The sequence below is a fragment of the Podarcis gaigeae genome, assembly GCF_964106915.1.
Source record: "Podarcis gaigeae genome assembly, chromosome: 1".
Taxonomy (NCBI): Eukaryota; Metazoa; Chordata; class Lepidosauria; order Squamata; family Lacertidae; genus Podarcis; species Podarcis gaigeae.
The window spans coordinates 114,476,373-114,497,316 of record NC_139678.1 but is presented as its reverse complement, the minus strand read 5'-3'; the positions used below and the strand labels follow the sequence as shown (position 1 = coordinate 114,497,316).

At 44.1% G+C, this 20,944-nt stretch overlaps 1 protein-coding gene across 19 annotated transcripts in view; it reads left to right on the top strand.

The window, feature by feature from the left end:
• Window positions 1–396: 396 nt before the first annotated feature.
• The window catches only part of OSBPL6 (oxysterol binding protein like 6), a 106,509-nt gene continuing 85,961 nt past the window's right edge, over window positions 397–20,944 (top strand). For 6 of the 19 annotated variants that reach the window (XM_083706445.1, XM_083706447.1, XM_083706460.1 and 3 more), the window contains exon 1: window positions 403–1,689. The gene's annotated coding sequence lies outside the window, so the exon portion shown is untranslated. Of the gene's footprint in view, window positions 1,690–1,978; window positions 2,216–20,944 lie in introns of those variants that run through there. The other 13 variants (XM_083706458.1, XM_083706442.1, XM_083706454.1 and 10 more) reach the window with 5 other exon arrangements.

Here is a 20,944-nt window from a genome sequence, read left to right as displayed (position 1 = left end):
AAGATTTTTTTTGGCTGATGTCCTTTAAAAATGCACATTTCTCTTTTGTTTTTGTGTTCTTATGTTTTATTTCTAATGTTTTATGTCTTTTTTGTGCAGTGAAGAATTCAATAAAAAGATATTTTAAAAAATTAAAAAAATAAAGCTAAAAAAAGCACATTTCCTTTAATATGTAAAGGCTTTTGTTGGGGGGGCAGGCTATTATTTTGGGGGGGCAGAACCTCAGTTTGTTAAATGTTTGTATTGCTTTTTGAGGATTTTGGGGGGGCAGCTGCCCCTCCCTTGGCTACGCCTATGTCACCCAGGGTTTATATTTCCCTTTTGGAATGAGGCACAAACACAACACAGATTGTGGTGTCTTTAGGATATATGGTTTATTTACATATATATACGACCTGAGCCTGCGACAGAGGGGTTGGAATCTGAACAGACATCGGCCATGGTGATGTCTCTCCAGCTCTCTGCCTTTAGCAGCTTGCAACCTCTAGGTTACAAAACCTAAAAGTCCGCCAACCCTTAAGCTCAACTTGAAACTCTGCCTTAGTGCCTTTGTCTTCTGAGTTGAAGGAGGGGCCCTCCCATTTTGCAGTCTGGCACAAAGCGCCCCCCCCCCCACTTGGCTTTCCTAATGGCTCATCACCTTCCTTTTGTTCCCCTACTGGCCCATCAGGAAACCAGCCTGGCTTATATTTTAACATTTGCTGAATCCAGGGGTCCAGTGTCCGGCCTCCAGAAACTCCTGACACAAGGGAGTCTGAAACTCCTAACACAGTGGGGGGGGGGTTGTCTGGCACCCACAAACTCCTAACATTATTTGGTTGCATCTCAAAATTTGAAGGGAGAGTGTTGTTTTGGTGATTTTGTATGGGTTGGAGAAATGGGCAGCTTCTCACTGGAACGCAGGCCGAATCGAATTTCTCCTCCACTCTCCCCCCCCCCCCGCCCCGCTCCCCGCAGCCACCTGCTTCCGCTGGCAAATATAAACATGCCCCTATGCTTGCATGTAGGTGTGCATGCAGATTTCACATTCATACGTGCGTCACGCAGTCTTCCGAAAAGGGTTCCCTCCACCGCTTCCCTTCCAAAGACTCGAGCTGATTCGCGGAGGGGGGGGGGGCGGAGAGAGAAGAGGCAGCCCCCTCTCCAAGCGAGCAGCGGGCGCCGCGGGGTCCTCGGCTGGCATTTCTCGGCGGCGCGTGCCGGGTCTCCAGCCTGAGGCGAAGTGAGAGGAAAGCGCGGGGGGCTGGACGGAGCAGGGCGGGCGGGCGGGCGCTTGAGTGGGTGGGTTGCCCGCGCCGCCGCCGCCCTTCTGCTCTCCAGTCCGCGCTGCTGCCTCTTCCAAGCTGGGCGGGAGGATGACTTGGCACTGACTCCCGCTCCGGCTGGCTCCACGCGTCCGGGTCTTGGCACAGGCCAGCCTGCTCCGTGCGGAGAGGGGCGGGAGTCGTCGAGGCTGAGGGCGGGCGAGCGAGCGAGGCTGCACGGAGGAGGAGGAGGAGGAGGGGGACCCCCTCCAGCCGCCCGCAGCAGGAGCAGCTCCTTCTCCAGCGAGGAGGAAGAGCCGACGACGCCACACGCGTTCCCTTGGCAGGAGGAGCGCGCCGCTCTCCATGCGCCCTCATCCATCTCCAAGCGCCCGCATCCTCCTGCTGCAGCGGCCCGAGCGCGCGCCTTTTGCGCCCAGCCCAGGTAAGGTGCTGCTCCCTTCCTCTCCTTCTCGCCCGGGCTGGCAGCGGCGCAACGCCGGGGGTTGCCTTTGTGCCCTGCTCCCTCCGCGTCTGAGGGGATTTCGCAGGCCGGGAGCGGCGGTGGGTCGGCGGAGGAGGATGGAGCCTCCCCGCTCTTCCCCACACACACCCCGCTGCCAGCCTCTTGGATAGACCCCGAGGGCCCCTAACGGACGCGTGCCACGCAGGAGCGGCACGTCGCCGCCGCCGCAGAGCCGGCGAGGAGCCCGCCAAGTTGCCCGTGTCAGCTTCGTGCCGCATCACATGCTGCGAGCGATGCGTTGGCGCGGGGGGACAATGGCTGCGTGCGCCGGGACGAAACTGCGCGCAGGGCCGGAGAACCGGTCTCTGTCTGGCCGGCTCTCCGAGTGGGATAGATAAAGCAGAGAGCTAGGCATGCAGGCACGCGCAGGCCTCTCTCTCCCTCTCTCTGCCTGCACCCACCCACCAGCTGGGACTCGGCCAGACAGGCATAGGAAGAAGAGCAGGTCTGTATTCGTGGGCACACTCTCCAATGACTTGGATTGTGCAGGTGCGCGCACACGGGAAGATGCACATGCTTGCGTCCCCGTACCCCCCTCTCACGACCTTAAATGCCCATTGGGGCAAGTCTGCCTTTTCAAACTAGAGTGGTAAAAGGCACTCTGGAAAAGATGCTGCGTTGTTTTATTTTAGAGGGGAGTTGTTGCCTTAACAGGGTTGTTATCCCTGCATTTCTTCGCTGGCACACGAATGGATGATAATACTAATACAGAAGGGATTTCTCTCCCCCCCCCCCCCGCCGTCTCTTTCCTTTCCTTTGCAGTCAAGATGTGTGTTTCCTGCATAGCGGGAGCATTTTCTCTGCATTAACGATGTCATCAGAAAAGCTGGGCCTGGGATGCGATAGCTTCCTTGTATCATGATAAAAGAAGCTGCGTGTGCATGCTTAAAAAGTTGTAATCCGATGCTGATACTGTGCTGTAATAAACCTCCAGTTGAAGCTTAAACACCCAGAACTGGCGTGGGGGCATGATGTTATATAACATAACTCGGTAGCAATGAAGTAAAACCGTTTTGAAAGCTCAGTTTGCTTATTTTCGCCTTGTAAGAGAAATTGGGACATTCTCCTCATTGCAAAAGTACAATTTCACATCTGTGCTTAATTAATTGCTCCTGCATGTCGGAGAAGACGAGCTTTAAAATTTTGATGGAAAAGTTGGCACACTAAACCATCACCTTTCTTTTTTTCTCAGCTAGGTTTCTTAGATGAATTGTGTTTTAATTTTAGTTTGCTCAAGATGCTGTGAAACATTTGTTTATCCTTGCTGTTATTTAAGGCTCTTTGGGAAAGACTGCTTTGACAGGCTCACCCTTTCTAATGCGCAATGTGGTAATCTTTAAGGCTTCCCATCTCTTTAATTTCATTTGACAATCAAATTGTTGTGAGGCTGCCTAACACTGTGGGTGTTCTTGTTGACTAATAAAAAGCCTTTCACCATCAGGAAATAAAGCCAGAATACCTCATTTGTATTTCTTGTAGTGAAACACATTTCCAAGGTCGAACACCAACCTGCAGTGTAACTTGAATTTAACAATCTGTCATCTGTCAGGAAATGTGCCTGAGCCTCTTTAGAAGGTTGTTCACTCATTCCTGCTTGGAAATAATTAAATAAATAGCTTCTCTTTCACATTATAATTTCTAATGTACTAACAATGAGTCACAAGTGCAAGAAACCAGTTAATGTGTCCACCAATAAAATTTTCAGTAGCTGCTGAGCCCTGGTGGCACTAGCTTCTCATTATATGATTGATAGTTAGTTCATAATCTTGGGAACACCTAAATCTTAACTGGATGTCACTGGCTCAGAGATTTGAGCAGGGTTTCCCCCCCGCTTCCATGGCATAATCTCTTGGGACTGGATATCATTCTCTTATGTAACAACCATCCTTCACTCGTATATCCATGCCTACCTTAATTTGATTGTAGTTTGTCCACATGATATGACCTTGTCTTTTAGAGGCTGCTGAGGAACTGCAAAGAAACAGGATAGGATAAAACGATGTAGCCTGAAGTTTGTTGTATTCAGTGATAGAAATTAGCCAGGTGCATTTTGCACCTAGCCATCGGCCACATGCAACCAACTGAAGATGCCTGGGCACCAGGATGGCGCCTGACATCTCCAACATCTGGACGTGCATGCCTGCGGATCATCGGGTCTTGTCTTTTTTCACACACCAGCAACACATCCTGTATAATTCTATCCGCTATATTTTATCTGCACCATCGGAATGAATTTCAGGAACCAAAATTCTTTTTGTGTGCAGCCTGAGCAGGAGCGGTGAACAATGTTATAGTTTTAATTGTTGTAGCTTGTTTTCACTTAACTCCACCCCACTGCCCTGTTCATAACATTCTTATGTTATGCATAGTCTGTGTCCACATTTAGGAGAAAAGAAAGTAGGAATAGGCCAATATATATGTAGACTGTCCCTGGATCAAGTGACTTTTCTTCTTTTAAGTTCTCAGAATTCTTAACCTAGCTCAAGGTTGTCATCAGAACTAGCCAGATGTTTAACTGATAATCAGTCAAAGTCAGTCCATCGTTTGAAAATGAAGAAAAAGACTTGTTAGAGCTGTCTTGCCCCAAAATGGCAGCAAGACATTCCATTTTGGCAACTGTCACCTTGGTTTAAGGAGCTGTTTGGCGCCTCTTTTATGTATCTGAATTTCTAACACTGGTTGTATTTCAGGATAAATTGATGTGCTTTCATTGTCATGTTGCATTGCCTAGTTGCCTGGATGTATAGCTCATTAATTCAATGTAAGTTAGACCAAATATTTATGTTTCCAATGCAGTTCCTTTTCAACACACACACACACACACACACACACACACACACACACTATGAGTTACCCACATAAGTCACTCATTTGCCTCAGTTCTATTTGAAGTTGGCTTCAGTTTGCAGTTTCCTGAGGTCTTACTCAAAGAAAGTTGTTTTTTTTTAACCTTCCCCCCGACAACGGTGAAAAGTTTTGTTATGCCAAATGCTACCCTCTAAACAAGTAGCAACTTTGACAAAAAAGTATTGAGTGACGGACGAACTGAAACGTAGCCCTGCGTAGAATTCAGTCGGGCAATCTAATATGAAGGACAACATTTATTAAGCTGAATTAACTGCAGGACTGATCTTGAGGTGGAATGAAACTAAAATACAAATTAAAAATAAAATCCTTTCACTTTATTGGATGAATGGCTGCCATTTCAGAATTATGTACGGGCAATGCCTAACCCATGTGGAATAACTTATGAATTGTGTATATCCTTCTTTTTCTCAGGAGGGCTAATGTGCTGGCTTGGATCCTGTTTTCTAAGCCGGGTTCAACTTAGAGAATGTGGCTTTCCCCTTTTCTGCTGCAGCCTCTTTTATGTACCCCAAAACTGCTTCTTCAGCATGGGGGACCATCAAGGCTTGCAGTAGAAAGGAAAGATCAGTGATTTTTAATTTTTTATTATTTTAACCTGGTGATAGTGTCTCCTACTTGCACAATGATGCCTTTGGATTCCAGCTGTTGTGATTCAGACTTCTTGTTGTAAGATAGGAAGAATCATTTGCTAATGCACAACATAAGTTGCACAATATTTTGGGGTATATTCTATGATGCACTCTCAGGTGCTGGTGAGCTCTGTCAGGCTTGTTTGTTTGTTTATTCATTTGTTTCATTGTATTTCTATCCCACCTTTTCCCTCCATGGAGCTTAAGGAGGCGTACATACATGGTTCCTCTCCCTCAGTTAACCCTCACAACAGCCCTGTGAGGTAGGTTAGGCTGAGAGGCAGTGACTGGCTGGAGGTCACCCAGGGAACTTAATGACCAAGTGCGACTTTGAACCCTTAGGTCTCCCAGGTGTTAGTCCAGCGCTTGAACCACTATGTGAACTAAGAATATAATGGCCTCCTCCATAGTGTTATGGATTGTAAGCTTTCTGCGCAGAAGAAAAAAGTGGCAGCAGTGATCAGCTTTGTTTCTTACTCTACCCATCCCTTTCTACCTTATTCTGAAAAGGCCCACAAACCCTCCCTCTCCTTTGTGCAGCCTTCCTGTGAACGAGCTCTCAGGCTTATTTTGCCACTAGGGATATGCGTGGGAGAAAGAGGCCACAATATAAATGCCTACCTTTTGGTGAGTAAGGACAGTATTAACTCTGGCTTGGCTTTGCCATGGAACATGGAAGACAGAGTTTGTTACACAAGTGGATAGCTCAGTTGGTTAGCAGTCAGTGGATAGCTCAGTTAGAGCATGGTGCTGATAATGCCAAGGTTGCAGGTTTGATCCCCATATAGGACAACTGCATTTTCCTGCATTGCAAGGAGTTGGACTAGAGATGATCCTCACTTGGAACAAGAATGCATTCAGTTGAAGGGAATAAGCAGGAAAAAAATTAAGATATCTGGAGAGAAGCAGAAGTACAGTACAACCATAAAGAGCAGGAAATATTGAATTATGTTATGGATGCGACCATAACATTATGGCAATTGGATTAGTATTTTGAAGGCTTTCCTGTTTAAACAGTAGCAAGCTCTTGTCTGAGCAATTTAGTTGACCTGATTCACATATAAGATTAAGCCAAACCATAGCTCAATGTGAACAAGCAAACGTGGATTCCCAGAGAAAGAGATGGTGGCTGCTTTGTTTCTCCCTGGCTGCTTTGCTGCTGTGATGCACTGAACTAAGTCATGGGGTGACTTAGCATGTTGTCTGGAACTGGGAATGTGGCGTAGTTCTCTTCAGACAAATCACAAGCTGTAAATCATAAGACAACAGCTCCTGGTGGTTCTGGAGAGATATAAATCACAAGCCTGGATTCGGGTGACATTACTTGGCTCAGTGTAGGGCAGTGGCAAAATGACTGGGGGGGGGGGGAGGTAAATGGCCACAATCCGTTACATGTGAACAAGAGGGTTATGTGTGCCAGCTGTTCAAAGTGCTTAGGGCCTGATTCTGAAACTTTTGAAAACAGACTTCTTACTCAGTCACTTACCAAAACTGTCAGTGCAACCCAATGCTCATCTACTACTTAATAAGACCCACTGAGTTTAACAAGTCTTCTTTCCGGATGAGTGTTTAGGATTTCAGTCTTTGTGAACAGATTGTACAGGTCTTCCACTGACAGGGTTCTCGAGGTGAATCCCACCCAAAGTGATTTATAGGACCACAGTTGTCTTATCTTATGGGTGGTTCTGAAGGTGAGCCAGCAGAATCCTACCATAATTTAAAAATCAGGCAATAATATTGCTAGAAAATGGTTCTGCCGACTGTCTTGAAACTTGGCAGCGTAGAAGAGACAGGTCTGAGGACGGTCCATGCCAATTTTATGTCAGAAAGGATAAGAAGTAGCTTATTTTGATCGAGTTGCCTGTTTGAGTAGAAGCTTCACCAAGCTCACAATCACTGTGCTGTTTTCCTTCCATAGACTTTGCTGGGCTGGCTTTGGACTTGAGCCCTGCAGAAGAACTCTTAACAAGGAAGCTTGCATGAACATTGAAAGTCCTTACCACGTTAAATCGAAAGGGTTTTTTGTTAAATGAATGTTCAATTGTGTACTTCCCAGCCCATACTCCTAGGCCAGGTGTGCCCAAACTTTTTTCAAAGAGGGCCAGATTTGATGAAGTAAACTTGCATGAGGGCCGACCAGAGGTTTTTTTAGGATTGAAGTTGTTGAGCTTTTTTATAGGATTTGACACCAATAAATAAACTGCCACAGGATTAGGCCCCCAAAACGGACTTTGGACATGCCTGTCCTAGGCTTTACATTGTACTGTATCTCTCTTGTCAAGATTGTTCAGTTTTCTTATAAGTCGTTCTTACGCCGTAACTAGAGACTTATTTGTTTGCAACTTCACAAACCATAGTTTTCTGAATGAAGAGTGCTTTTGTAACTACTGAAGCCCTGCCCTGTGCATGACCAGCAGCACAAATGGAAGGTACTTTTACATCATACGTAGGGTGAGATTTCAGAAGTGAGGATGGTGGTCTGCTTCTGACTGCTGCTACTATTGATAAATAGGTACTGCTGTGGTGGGAAGGTAAACAGTGTTTCCATGTGCTCTATCACTCATCACAGTGTCCTGTGCATCAGAAGTGGTTTAGTCATGCTGGCCACATGACCTGGAAAAGCTGTCTGCAGATAAACGCCGGCTCCCTTGACCTGAAAGCAGAGATGAGCGCAGCATCCCATGGTTGAATTCCCCTGTACTTAACTGTCCAGGGGTCCTTTATCTTTACCTTACTATTGCAAGCAATATATCATAGCAATACTTGGTTTTTAGCACATTGTGTTTACATCACATTCCTTTTGGCATTGATGCATTGCAGCAGTAATAATGCAAGTTCCATTGGTTAAAAGTTAGCTACTTTGAGTGCAGGATGATTTCCAGTGACATTTCACTACACTTCAGTGGTGGCATCCAGAAAGATGAATGAACCTGAGACGGGCGAATCGAAATATATATGTATGTACAAACTTTGTTAAATTTTGACTGTGGGAGACCTATTCAGTTACTCAATGAAGCATTTAACTTCAGCTATTTGTGGGTTTTTTTACCATCTTTGTTACCTAAAAATAAAAATTATCCATATTTGTTAGCATGTAAATCATATTTTTGAGAAGTAACCTTGATTAATACAATCAACAGCTTTATTAACATTAAACTAGTGTATTCAGATAATCTGATTGTTAACTGAACGCTACACTTGAGCCTATCCTGGTGTGGTACATTTAATCTTTTGTCTGCAAAGACAAAAAGTGTCGTCCTGCTGAGAAATAAACGTAATTGAATAATAATTGAAATGTGTACAGTTAACAGCTCTTCTGTAAGGACAGAACATCTGTTGTTGAGGGCAACATTCCATCAATGTGAGATGAAAGAATGAGTTTAGTGGAGAACCCCCCCTCCCGCCCCCCTTGCTTACCATTGAGTTTTGTCTCTTTCACAATCTCTTTGTTGGAGCACTCCTTATCTGTTCACTACCAATTTTGTGAGGGCAATTAAACAATTTCAGTGCTGAGCAATAGCACTGAGTGCTATTGCAATAGCACTGAGTGCAATAGCACTGAGTGCAATAGCACTGAGCCCAAGCAAGGTGGACGGTAACTGGCAACTAATATTACAGTGACTGAAATGACAGTATTTACTTGTGCTTTGGCCTGAGTTTCATTAGTTTATGAATTCCTGGTCTTTTGTATTTGCCACCAGCATGTGGCACTGAAAATATCCTACGGTTGTAGAACCAATTTCCTTCCATTTCACAACTTCTTCTTCTTCTTCTTCTTCTTCCAAAAACAAAAACAAAAAACAACCCTTTCTTCAATATTAAGTAATTATTACTTAATAGAACACTCCCAGCAATTAAGTTTGGCCGAGAATTACCATCTCTCAAGCTGGACAACAACTTTATTAGAGCCAATCACAAATGCCGTAAAATAGTGGCCAAACTTTTGAGCGTTCTCATCAGGTTGGATGTTAAGAGGGGGCTGGTGAGAGTAAAAATTGGGTTGCTGTTGAAGACAAAAAAACCTGCATTTATTAATAGTTTTAATGTAGACTGTACACAATTTTATTAGACTTTACTAGGAGCAACCAAACTGGTGACCAACCAACTAGGTGACCAAACTGCGGGCAGCAGTGGAAGAGAGGAATGCCTGGCATGCTCTGGTCCATGGGGTCACGAAGAGTACAACATGACTAAATGACTAAACAACAACAGGTTCAACACAGGTTTGAGGCTGGGTCTAGGATTTCCCAGGACACAGAATCAAGAAATGACTGATCTCCCAGTCGCCTGGATCTGCCTCCAGTTGTAAGCAAAGGGAAAATGTTCCTTGCAAGATAGAGGGTGAAGTAAATAATTGTGGCAAATTGTCTCCCCTCACTCCAACTTTGCTGAACATCCATTCCACTGAAGAGTTATGGAGAACTCGAAAGCTTTCTTACTCCGGCGACATTTTTTTAAAAGGCCTAATAAAGGCATTAACTGACTCTGGAATTTGGAATTTTTCTAATGGACTGATACAGCTTCCTCTCCTTTTTGTGCGTACTTTAAGTATATTAATATGGTGGTGAGCAGGAGTTTGGACACTCCCCTTACAATTATGGAATCCGCTCCACAAAGACACTTGCAAGACCTTGCGTTTGAGTTTCAGAAGATACCGTATGTTTAGTGTTGGCTAGTGCTGCTGTTCCACATTTTGTCCCGTTTCATTTTTTCAGATTGGTTCTTCATTATATTGCTTTGCAGTGCTTTGGGTACCTTTTGGCAGGAAAGGAGCTTATAAATAGTTAAAGGTAAAGGACCCCTGACAGTTAAGTTCAGTCGCAGATGACTCTGGGGTTGCGGCGCTCATCTCGCTTTACAGGCCGAGGGAGTCGGCGTTTGTCTGCAGACAGTTTTTCTGGGTCATGTGGCCAGCATGGCGCAACGGAACACCGAAACCAGAGCAGCGTACGGAAACGCAGTTTACCTTGCTGCCGGAGCAGTACCTATTTCTCTACTTGCACTTTTTGGTGTGCTTTCAAACTGCTAGGTTGTCAGGAGCTGGGACCGAGCAACGGGAGCTCACCCCATCATGTTGATTCAATACGCCAACCCTCTGATCGGCAAGCCCAAGAGGCTCAGTGGTTTAGACCACAGCGCCACCTAGACTGGTTAGGCATACCACAGATCTTCAGTCTGCTCATGCCCCGAGTTTCATCTTCAGATAAGTAGCAGATTGGGTATTGTCCACTTCTATAAATTGTTTTCAAAATGGCCATTGGAACATATATTAGGCTTGCCCATTTTCTGTGCCAAAATCTTGACTTTTATGTACAAATTCGTCATTAATTTTCTTTCCCCCATGTTGCTTTGTAGAAGTAGGAGTTTGGTCTAATTAGAAGGACCACCCTTCACAGACTACGTTATTGTAAAACACAACAGTGTAAACAAACTGAGAAAACAGAACACATCTTCTTATTAGGCGCCATAGTAGGTGGAGTGTTTTACAACAGAGCCAGTATTTTCCAAGTAGTTATTTTAAGGTGGGAATTGTGGTGATGGTATGTGTGTGCCCTCAGCTGGGAGTTGAATTGGAGCATATACCAGCACCCTTCCTTATTCCTACTGTTTTTTGGGTCCAGGCAGAGCCTTCACCCCATGCAGGGCTGCATCTTCCTTGATGTCTTCCCCCCCAGTGGTTTTTCATTTCCTTCTCGCTTGTGTATACCCAAACTAATATCCAGTGCTTTTCCCCGAGCACAATATATCGAGCAGAGCCTTGGTTCATGTTACTGCTAACACTAGTTTATCACACAGATCCAGATTTACAGAAGCCGTCCTGGTTTCTGATTGATCCCGGAATGTTCCACTTTTCCTCAGGACGTTCTATTTTCATCAAAGAAATGTTGGAGAGTATGGAATTATACAACCCCTGAGCCAAGGAGATAAGTAACTCTACAACCTTTAGAAGACATCTGAAGGCAGCCCTGTATAGGGAGGGTTTTTAATGTTTAATGTTTTATTGTGTTTTTATATATGTTGGAAGCAGCCCAGAGTGGCTGGAGCAACCCCGTCAGGTGGGTAGGGTAGAAGAAGAAGAAGGAGGAGGAGGAGGATGCCCCAGTTTTCATTGGAGACATTTTAGAGGGTATTCCCCTTTGGCAGGCAGGAGTGGCTAACCCATGGGCTGTGTCTGCACTCCCAGAATGCCTCCCACAGACTCTCTAAATTTTGGCAGCTGTGGCAGAAGCTTTGCCGTTCCTTGCTTGAGCCTTTGCGTTTTGTGGGTGTGCTTGTCTCCCTTACGTGTCACTGAAAGCAGCAGCTCTTGCTTCTTTATTGAAAGCTGATGGCAGCTTCCTTGTTAAGAGCACTTCTGCAATGCCCCATGTGACACTTCCAGCCAGCGAGATATAACAGTTCACTATTGTTCTCCAGAGCAGTTGATCAGAAGAGATCATATCCCTTTGTTAGCTGAAGAGAGGTTGTGAGTGGCAATAAGAAAGGAAAGGAAATTTGTGCACCTTGGGCATAAATTTATGGATAGTCTGGCTGGGGCCAGACCAAAATATCCAGAGGGCATCAGGTTGAAGAAGGCTCTCATAGAGACAGGGCCAACACTCTAGGTGCTGCATGGGTATGGGAGTTTTAAGCAATTTCTGGATAAAGTAGGTTCTTAGATGGGATTCCAAACAGTAGCAGTATTTACCTGAGTCCCCAACAGTTGAGTTACTCATGCTAAGGGGAGGCAGTGGTGTGGTTAGCACAGTGCATGTTCACCAGTAGAGCCAATCTGGCACTCCTGGCAATGGATTTCCTTTAACAAAATAGTGGCTAAATACAATCGTTGAAATTTCAGTGAAAAGGAAATATATGATTCATTTTGAAATACTAGCTAGAAAGGTCATGGTTTTACCCATTCTTTTTTTTTTACAATGGAATTCAGAAATAATTTTCCTCCAAGGCCTCCTATTTTTTCAGTATTACGTTTATATCTAACAGGTGACTGCTATTCAACTGAAACAGTTATAAATGGCTTCATAATATGGTGCTTTTCTTTTTTCACCCATGCCTAAAGCAGATACTGGTGTTTGATTACTGACTCTGTCACACTCTCCCAACTACAGATTAGGTAACAGATGGCTCAAAGTGAAGCTGTCATGTAGTTTCTCTCTAAAGATTTTGCTTGTCTAAAGTGGCATGTTTGTAAGTTAGATCTGTAGCAAAAAGTGAAGTGAATTACAACCGTGCTTCCAATTTTTGTCCTATCGGTCGCTACTGGTAATGAACTAACATTTTATCATGAATATTTTTAGTTCTTTCTCGCATGCAATAAATTCCTGACAGGTGCTTGCTATGCAGATAATGCTGTCAGATAATGCCAGGAAATCCCCCAGGAAGCATTGTAACTTCAAATTAAATTGCAGAATAGTAGAAGGACTTGATAGCTTCAAAAGACAGATGACTTCTACCTCTGGGTAGATACAGTTATATAGTGACTGTCAGTTGCTCATTCCTGTTTGTGAGGCTAGTTCTGCTGTATTCTGTTTCCTAGTTGACAGTTTTGCGAATCTCAGCGGTGGCCTTGGTAATTGATGCATGCACAAATTTGCAACGTGTAACGCTGGCTTTTTCAAATTAATCAGAGCAGTCAGAAAACGAGACCCCCGTTTCCCCTCCTGCATTCTGTTTTCTTTGCCCTATGATTGTGGCTCCCAGTGTTCCAAGTCCCATTTCTCATTTCCTACAATATGATGACAATCAAGTGAAAACAATAATTCTCACTCTTATTTAGAAAAAAAAAAGTCAAACCAATTTTACAGCCGAAATAATGTGAATTATTTCAAAATGGTCTATACAAAATGGTATACAAAATGGTCTTAATGCGCATCAATATTTTACCATAAAAGAACTGGGCTGAGTGTGGAATGAAACATTGGATAACTTTTTCTTTGGCGTACCAGAGGAAGCTTTCACAGCAGGAGGAGTTGGCCAGGGAAGCCCCCTCTGCTCCCTGATTGTTTGGAAGAGTGGAGGCACCCCACATTTTTTGGAGAGGCAGAATGGTGCCTACGAGAGGGCACCCCTAACTCTGTAGCATATGTTCCTGAAACAATTCTTGTTCTTTGGCACATATTGACTCAAGTCTGGGATCTATACAATCTTAAGTTTGTTGTACATTTTGAATGGGACGCGGGTGGCGCTGTGGGTTAAACCACAGAGCCTAGGGCTTGCCGATCAGAAGGTCGGCGGTTCGAATCCCCGGGGTGAGCTCCTGTTGCTCGGTCCCTGCTCCTGCCAACCTAGCAGTTTGAAAGCACATCAAAGTGCAAGTAGATAAATAGGTACCACTCCGGCGGGAAGGTAAACGGCGTTTCCGTGCGCTGCTCTGGTTCGCCAGAAGTGGCTTAGTCATGCTGGCCACATGACCCGGAAGCTGCACGCCGGCTCCCTCGGCCAATAAAGCGAGATGAGCGTCGCAACCCCAAAGTCGGCCACGACTGGACCTAATGGTCAGGGGTCCCTTTACCTTACATGCAGCTGCTGGGTGACCTTGGGCCAGTCACACTTCTTTGAAGTCTCTCAGCCCCACTCACCTCACAGAGTGTTTTTTGTGGGGGAGGAAGAGAAAGGAGAATGTTAGCTGCTTTGAGACTCCTTAAAGGGAGTGAAAGGCGGGATATCAAATCCAAACTACTCTTCTTCTTCTTCTTCTTCTTCTTCTTCTTCTTCTTCTTCTTCTTCTTCTTACTTTTTGAATAAAGAAGCCTTGAAGATAAGAAATTCCCAGAAGTAAAAACGTGAGTTATTTTTTTAAGTTGAAAATGAATAGAAAAGAGCTCACTCTATATGCTAGCTAGAACAATAAATCTACTTGAGAATAATATTTATAAAACTTAATTTTGTTAGTTAAAAAAACACACACAACAATATCTGGCAGACCAAAATTATAGCCCTTTCTGACAAAGGAAAGAACAATGATCTGCAGTCATGAAAACTTTATTTCTTCTGCCATAAAGAGTAATATAGCACAGTACTATACGGTGTCTACTCTTGAGTAAGTCTAATTGTGCTAATAGGCCTTAGCCCCAGGGAAGTGGGTATAGGATTGCAGGCACAATCTAAATTACTTCTATCAAGATATCAGTTTCCTCAGTAATTGGTAGATTTCTGTAACCAGTGGTCCCTTATAAGCACATCTCATAAATAGGGACTAAATTCTGTGATAATTCGAGGAAGTGTGTTAAAAAAACGATGTTGCCATTGTAGCTATAGAGTATATTCGGGGGGGGGGGCAGATTATTTTCCAGGTTAGTAACTCATTTGTAAGATATGATGAAATGTTCTCTCTTTATTGCACCCTTACAAAATGGGCTTTATTATTCCAGACCATTATGCCTGTGTTGTGAGAATTGGGATGTTCATTGCACTGTGAAATGGAAGAATATGACTGATCTTTCTCAACGCATAAAGGTTGAAGGACAAAAGCATTTTCTTGAAATCCAACTATTTTTGAAAGCATCCTTCTGACCCTGAAAATAGAACAGTAGAATGATTGAATGCATCCTGAATTGAGCAGAGAATGATGTGCGGTAGTCATTACTAGGGTAGAACTGTCTTACCAATATTGGCATATCAGGTGGTTGTTAACAGTTGGGCATGCTGGGAAGATATAATTGCTTGAGCATTCTGTTCGATAAGATACATTCCTCTTAGGCTGAAGTCCTATGCACACTTACATGAGAACAAGCCTTATATTGACCTCAGTGTCACTTGCTTCTGAGTAAACCTGTGTAGGATTGCACTGTCAGGAAAGGGTTGGGACTGAATCTCTTGAAACCTTCTGCAAGCTAGCTGCAACTTCAAATGCTAAAAAATAATTGCTTGCACAGGACTGGCACACATCAGCCCCATATTTTGGAGATGTGGCCTTTTTGTATGTTTTTGTTGTGGTTTTTTTGCTTTGCTGTGTTATTATGAATTTGTTACTGTGCTAGTGTTTTGATGTGTTATGAAATGGTTTTTGTAGCGTTTGTTTCAAATGCACCCTGCTACTTTGCTGTAAGCTGCTTTGAGCATGATTTTATGTGTGGAAAAGAGGCATACAAATAAAAATGTATGTATCGGGGGGGCGGAAATGTATGATAGTAACATGCTAGGTAAAGGTAAAGGGACCCCTGACCATTAGGTCCAGTCGTGTCGGACTCTGGGGTTGCGGCGCTCATCTCGCTTTATTGGCCTAGGGAGCTGGTGTACAGCTTCCGGGGCATGTGGCCAGCATGACTAAGCCGCTTCTGGCGAACCAGAGCAGCGCACGGAAACGCTGTTTACCTTCCCGCCGGAGCGGTACCTGTTTATCTACTTGCACTTTGACGTGCTTTCAAACTGCTAGGTTGGCAGGAGCAGGGACTGAGCAACGGGAGCTCACCCTGTTGTGGGAATTCGAACTGCAAACCTTCTGATCGGCAAGTCCTAGGCTCTGTGGTTTAACTCACAGTGCCACCTGCGTCCAGTAACATGTTTTAACAGTTAATAATCAGATAAACTTAAGAGAGGATTTCTGTGTCGTGCTTGTCTCATCGTTCCGTCCACTGACTTGCCAGACGAAATGTTCCCCTGCTGCGTAAGCAAAAGTCCTTGTGCAGGACTTTTCACTAATGAGACTCCTTGTTTTCTTCTTGCTGTTCCCAAGATGCGAAGCATTGAAATTTACTAAGATTTAGTAAGAGCAGAGGAGGAATTCAAGTTCCCCAAGGTTAGGTCTACCATCCTTTGCAAAATATGAATAGCAGCTCTCTTGCTTCTTCTGCAAGTGGTTGTACACACTCTTGCTCAACACATAGATTTTTTACTTTCCCCCTCTTGCAGTACTCTAGCGTGAGGTACCAAAAACCATTTCCTGTGAGTGGAATATTTTTTCCATGTGCTGAATGTTGCCTTCTGCCTTCATCATAGAATGCTTGAGACTTCGCACTGGAAATGAGCAGAACCATACTGTGCCGCGTGGCCTACCTGTGCTCTGGTAGCTGAGGTGCATTCCCAGCTATAGGTCTTGCTGGAGTTCCTTTCAAGGTTGACAACAAAATGATTACCTAGCTTGGCATTGCCTTGTAAAATGCACCACTTCTCCAGCTGCACTATGGATGCAACTGCCACCACAGAGGGGTCTGAAGGGAGGTGGAGAAAAAAGCAGCTTGGAGGATTTTGACCATCCAGTTCCCACAATGGCTCCTTCCTCCACCAGATGTTGCCCCGTGGGCTTCCGCAGAACCATCTTGCCCTGAGCAATGGGGAGAAGAAGCAGTAGCAGATTTTGTACCAACAAGTTGCCTTGTTGTAATAATCCTATGTACCGTATTTTTCCTTGTATAAGACTATATTCCCCCCCTATTTTTTCAAGTTTAAAATTGGGGGTCGGCTTATACATGGATAGTGCTTATGGGGGATTTCTTTATTTGGAGTCCTCAAAAATTGGGTGCGTGTTCTGCATGGGGGCGTGTTATACATGGAAAAATACGGTAAAACACCTTTTGAAGATCACCTGTAAAGCAGTGTATAAATTACACTTAAGCAAGCAAACAAAATAAAATGCCTTTCCTTAATGCAACTCTTTGCCACTGCATCATATTCATGGCATACAATCGCCTCAATAGCCTAGGTTTCCCTTCCTTTATTTCCTCTAGCTGTTGATTACTCAGCTTATATTAAAAATATTTTCTCTTTCTCCAACCAAGCACGATTTATGAAATCCTCTTTACTGCAGACTGAAGCAAAACAACCTTTTCGTACGTGTGCATTAAAAATACTTAATTGGGGTGTCCTTTAAATTATTATTCAATTTAATTAATCAAGGCATTGTGCATAATTTCCCCTTCCCTTGGTTTTATTCTCAAAGCAAACCTGTGAGGAAGGCTGGGGTTACGAGAATGTAATCATCCTACAGTCACCCTGTGAACTTCATGTTATAGGGAGGTTTGAACCAGATCTTTCTCAGTCAGTTCAGCACTATCCGTTATGACACATTGCCTCTTAGAAATTGTTCTCTTCCTTGAAATTATGAGTCTGATATCTCACTAACATAAGAAAATCTACTCTTTGAGTGATAGCAGGTTAGGACACAGGGCCTGCAGACCAAGAAGTCTTTATCCAATCCTGGGTTCACATTCATCATCTCACAACCTCCACACTTGCCTGTTGGGCAGATAAAAGGGGATCAACCTTGTGTTTGAAGAGTAGGATGAAATTATGGTGGATTCTTCTCCAGAAAAACATTTGCTGTAATAAAATTCATTGGTCTTCAAAGACTCCACAAGACTCTTCGTTGTTTAAAATTACTAGAGGGACTCTTCACCTTGGGAAATAACTTGGTTTTGCTTTCCACACTTTTTGAGTTCTGTTTGTTCGGAGAGGACTCTGACCTGGATATAAAGCCCTGGTCTGAAGAAAAGGCATCTGTTCAATAATCTTGACGTTTCCCCAGTGTTGTTACGCGATTCAGTGTCCAATTGGCACATCTGCTGAACCGATGGTGCCTGATAAATATGATCATGAGCATACATTCCATGCTCTTTGTATTCTCTTTTCCTTTACTTGTTTGAAAATAATCACAGGAGCTCAGCTGGTAGAGCATGAGACTATTAATCACAGCATTGTGAATTTGAACCCCACATTGGGCAGAAGATTCTTGCATTGCACAGGGGGCTGGACTACTACATGACCCTCGTGGTCCTTCCCATTGCTACATTCTATGACTCTAGTGTTACAACATGTGAAAAGCCTTTCTTCCCCCCTTCATGGCTCATTCTAAGAGTTCCTCAGGTAAAGGTAAAGGGACCCTTGACCATTAGGTCCAGCCATGGCCGACTCTTGGGTTGCGCCGCTCATCTCACTTTATTGGCCAAGGGAGCCGGCGTACAGCTTCCTGGTCATGTGGCCAGCATGACTAAGCTGCTTCTGGTGAACCAGAGCAGCGCACGGAAACACCGTTTATCTTCCCGCCGGAGCGGTACCTATTTATCTACTTGCACTTTGATGTGCTTTCGAACTGCTAGGTTCGAGCAACAGGAGCTCACCCTGTCACGGGGATTCAAACCGCTGACCTTCTGATCGGCAAGTCCTAGGCTTTGTGGTTTAACCCACAGCGCCACCCGTATCCCTAAGAGTTCCTAAAGTAGGAGGCAAAATACTTGTTGACTGTGTGTAACAGAACCATGGTAATATCTCCAACCACTGTAAATCCTCTGGAGGTAAATTTACCAGCTGAACCAGTTGGGAGTGCAGCATTTCAGAGGGTTTAGTACAAAAGCTGCTTGTATCAATGCGGCTTAGAATAGTCGCTTCCTATTTGGCCGTGTCACAGCTGTTAGTGGTGAGGCAGAATAGAGAAAAACCCTTATCCAGTATCCTAAGAGCAATGCCAGAGCCTGTGTAGTCCCGCTCTACTGCACTTCGATATCCTCTGAGGGGAATTTAAAAGTTGCCAGTAGTAAGTGGATCAGAGCTGAAGGGTTCTGTCTCATTTGCCAAGTGTAGCAACACCATGCTCTTGTTTGCTAAATCTTGATGTTCCCCATTGTAAATCAGCCCTGTTTTGTATTTTGTATCAAAGATGCGTTGTTGAGATCAGCGTGCATCTGTACGTTACTTTGGGGCTCTATTTCAAATGATAAAATCAGCTGCAAGAAAATCCGCACTCTGCTTATTTGAAGATTTTGTCCAACTCAAAAGCCTAATAAAGTCTCTTACTAATGAAAACAAAAACCACAATCACAGCAGAAAGATTGTAGAACCGATTGTAGGAACAGAATTATGCTGGACCATCACAGTTTTAGAAAATCTTACTGGAGTTTTTTGGCTGCAAAATTCTTCCTTCCGCCTATTGTCGGCCTCATCGGTTTTTGAAGTCTCATCCGTCTCCTCAGATAGTTAATTGTACTTGCCAGAAAACTAGCATTGCCAGTGAGTGATTGAGAATAGATTGTTAATGGAGATATCCGTCTGCACTCTACCTAAAAGATGAGGGATTTGGCAAGATCTGAAACTGCAGTTTCAGTGATCAGCTTAGGCAGTAACAACTGCATTGTAAGCAGTTTTCCCAATATTGTCCTAATTGTAGCGCATAAGGATTTCTGGACAATGAGAGAAATGTTAGCGGAACTCTGTGCTCTTGATCACTCGGCTTGCTGCAGCGATAACCTGTGCTCAAGCGTCACAATTCAGGGGTGACCTTCACAGAGCCTGGGAAGGAAATCTTGTTTGCCCAGTGTCCCAGGATAATTAGGAATGGTTGCTGGAGCAACATAGCATCCTCAGAAAATACCAAAGGGGCAACCAAAATGCCAGTTGGAGGATTGCAGCTAAATTGGCAAACAGCTTCAGGAATCAAATACTTTTTACCAGTTACAGTCACTTCCTCCTGGCTGCTGAATGGCTGTTGAATTAAGGAACAGAAACAGCAAACAAAGGGGAGGAGGGAGTAGAAGTAAATCTTAATAATTTCACCGTAGCGTAAGTGTGCAACTAAAAACCTGAAGCATGTTTAATAACAAATCACGTGGGAGAGACACAGGCTAGGAAGTAGTTTGCAACTCTGATAGTTGCTTCAGACAGCTATCAAATATAATTTGATATATTTTTGGGCTTGGATCCAAAATGGGGCTTGCCGATCCAGTTATCAGCAGCTGATTTTGGTTGCTTGATGACTGTGGTGTGCAAAACAAGGTCCATGCCTTATTACAAACACAAATGATAATTATTATTAAGACCAATTCAGTTGTACTCGGTTGTTGATAAATTTATGAAGTTTGGTGCTGGAAGAAGACGAAGAAGAAGAGGAGTTTGGATCTGGTATCCCGCTTTATCACTACCCTAAGGAGTCTCAAAGTGGCTAACAATCTTCTTTTCTCTTTCTCTCCCACAACAAATACTCTGTGAGGTGAGTGGGGCTGAGAGACTTCAGAGAAGGGTGACTGGCCCAAGGTCACCCAGCAGCTGCATGTGGAGGAGCGGGGAATCGAACCCAGTTCCCCAGATTACGAGTCCACCGCTCTTAACCACTACACCACACTGGCTCTCTCCGGAAAATGGTGGGAGGATTTGTAATGTCTTTCTTTTTGCAAGACATGTGAGTCCCAGGAGAATATTGCTTCCCATGACACAATCCAGCCATCAGCACTTACTCTTCTTCTTCACTTCTTCAGGTGTGACTGCAGTCAAAGGAGATAAGAGAAGAAGAGCCACTGTAGTGTTGCAAGGGTGATTTATGACGAATCAGTTGATGAGATGGTTCTTACCTCCCAGTGTATATAAAAGCAAGCTCCTGTCTTAGGGCTTCTCCACACGGGAGAGATTAAAGTGTATTTGCAGCTGTTTGCATTCCCACTTCATTTCTATCATCCACATGACGTTACCCTCAAATCAAGGCCAGTTTTAATGCTTTTGTCCTGTACATTCAGATATGGAGATAATCCAAACTGCTCCACTCAGCATCACAGATAATTTATTTCAGTGTTTTTGGGTGGGTGGATCAATTGTCACTTTTTTGCTACTCTCCTTTCTATGTCTACTACTTCCTCAATGCTTTCCTTTATTTCCTTTATCTAGCTGCCGTGCTTGCAACCATTTTTTGGTATGCTCCTGAGCAGAAGAGAGAGAGAATTGTTTCCATCCCTCATATTTGTACAAAAACCAAAAAATGG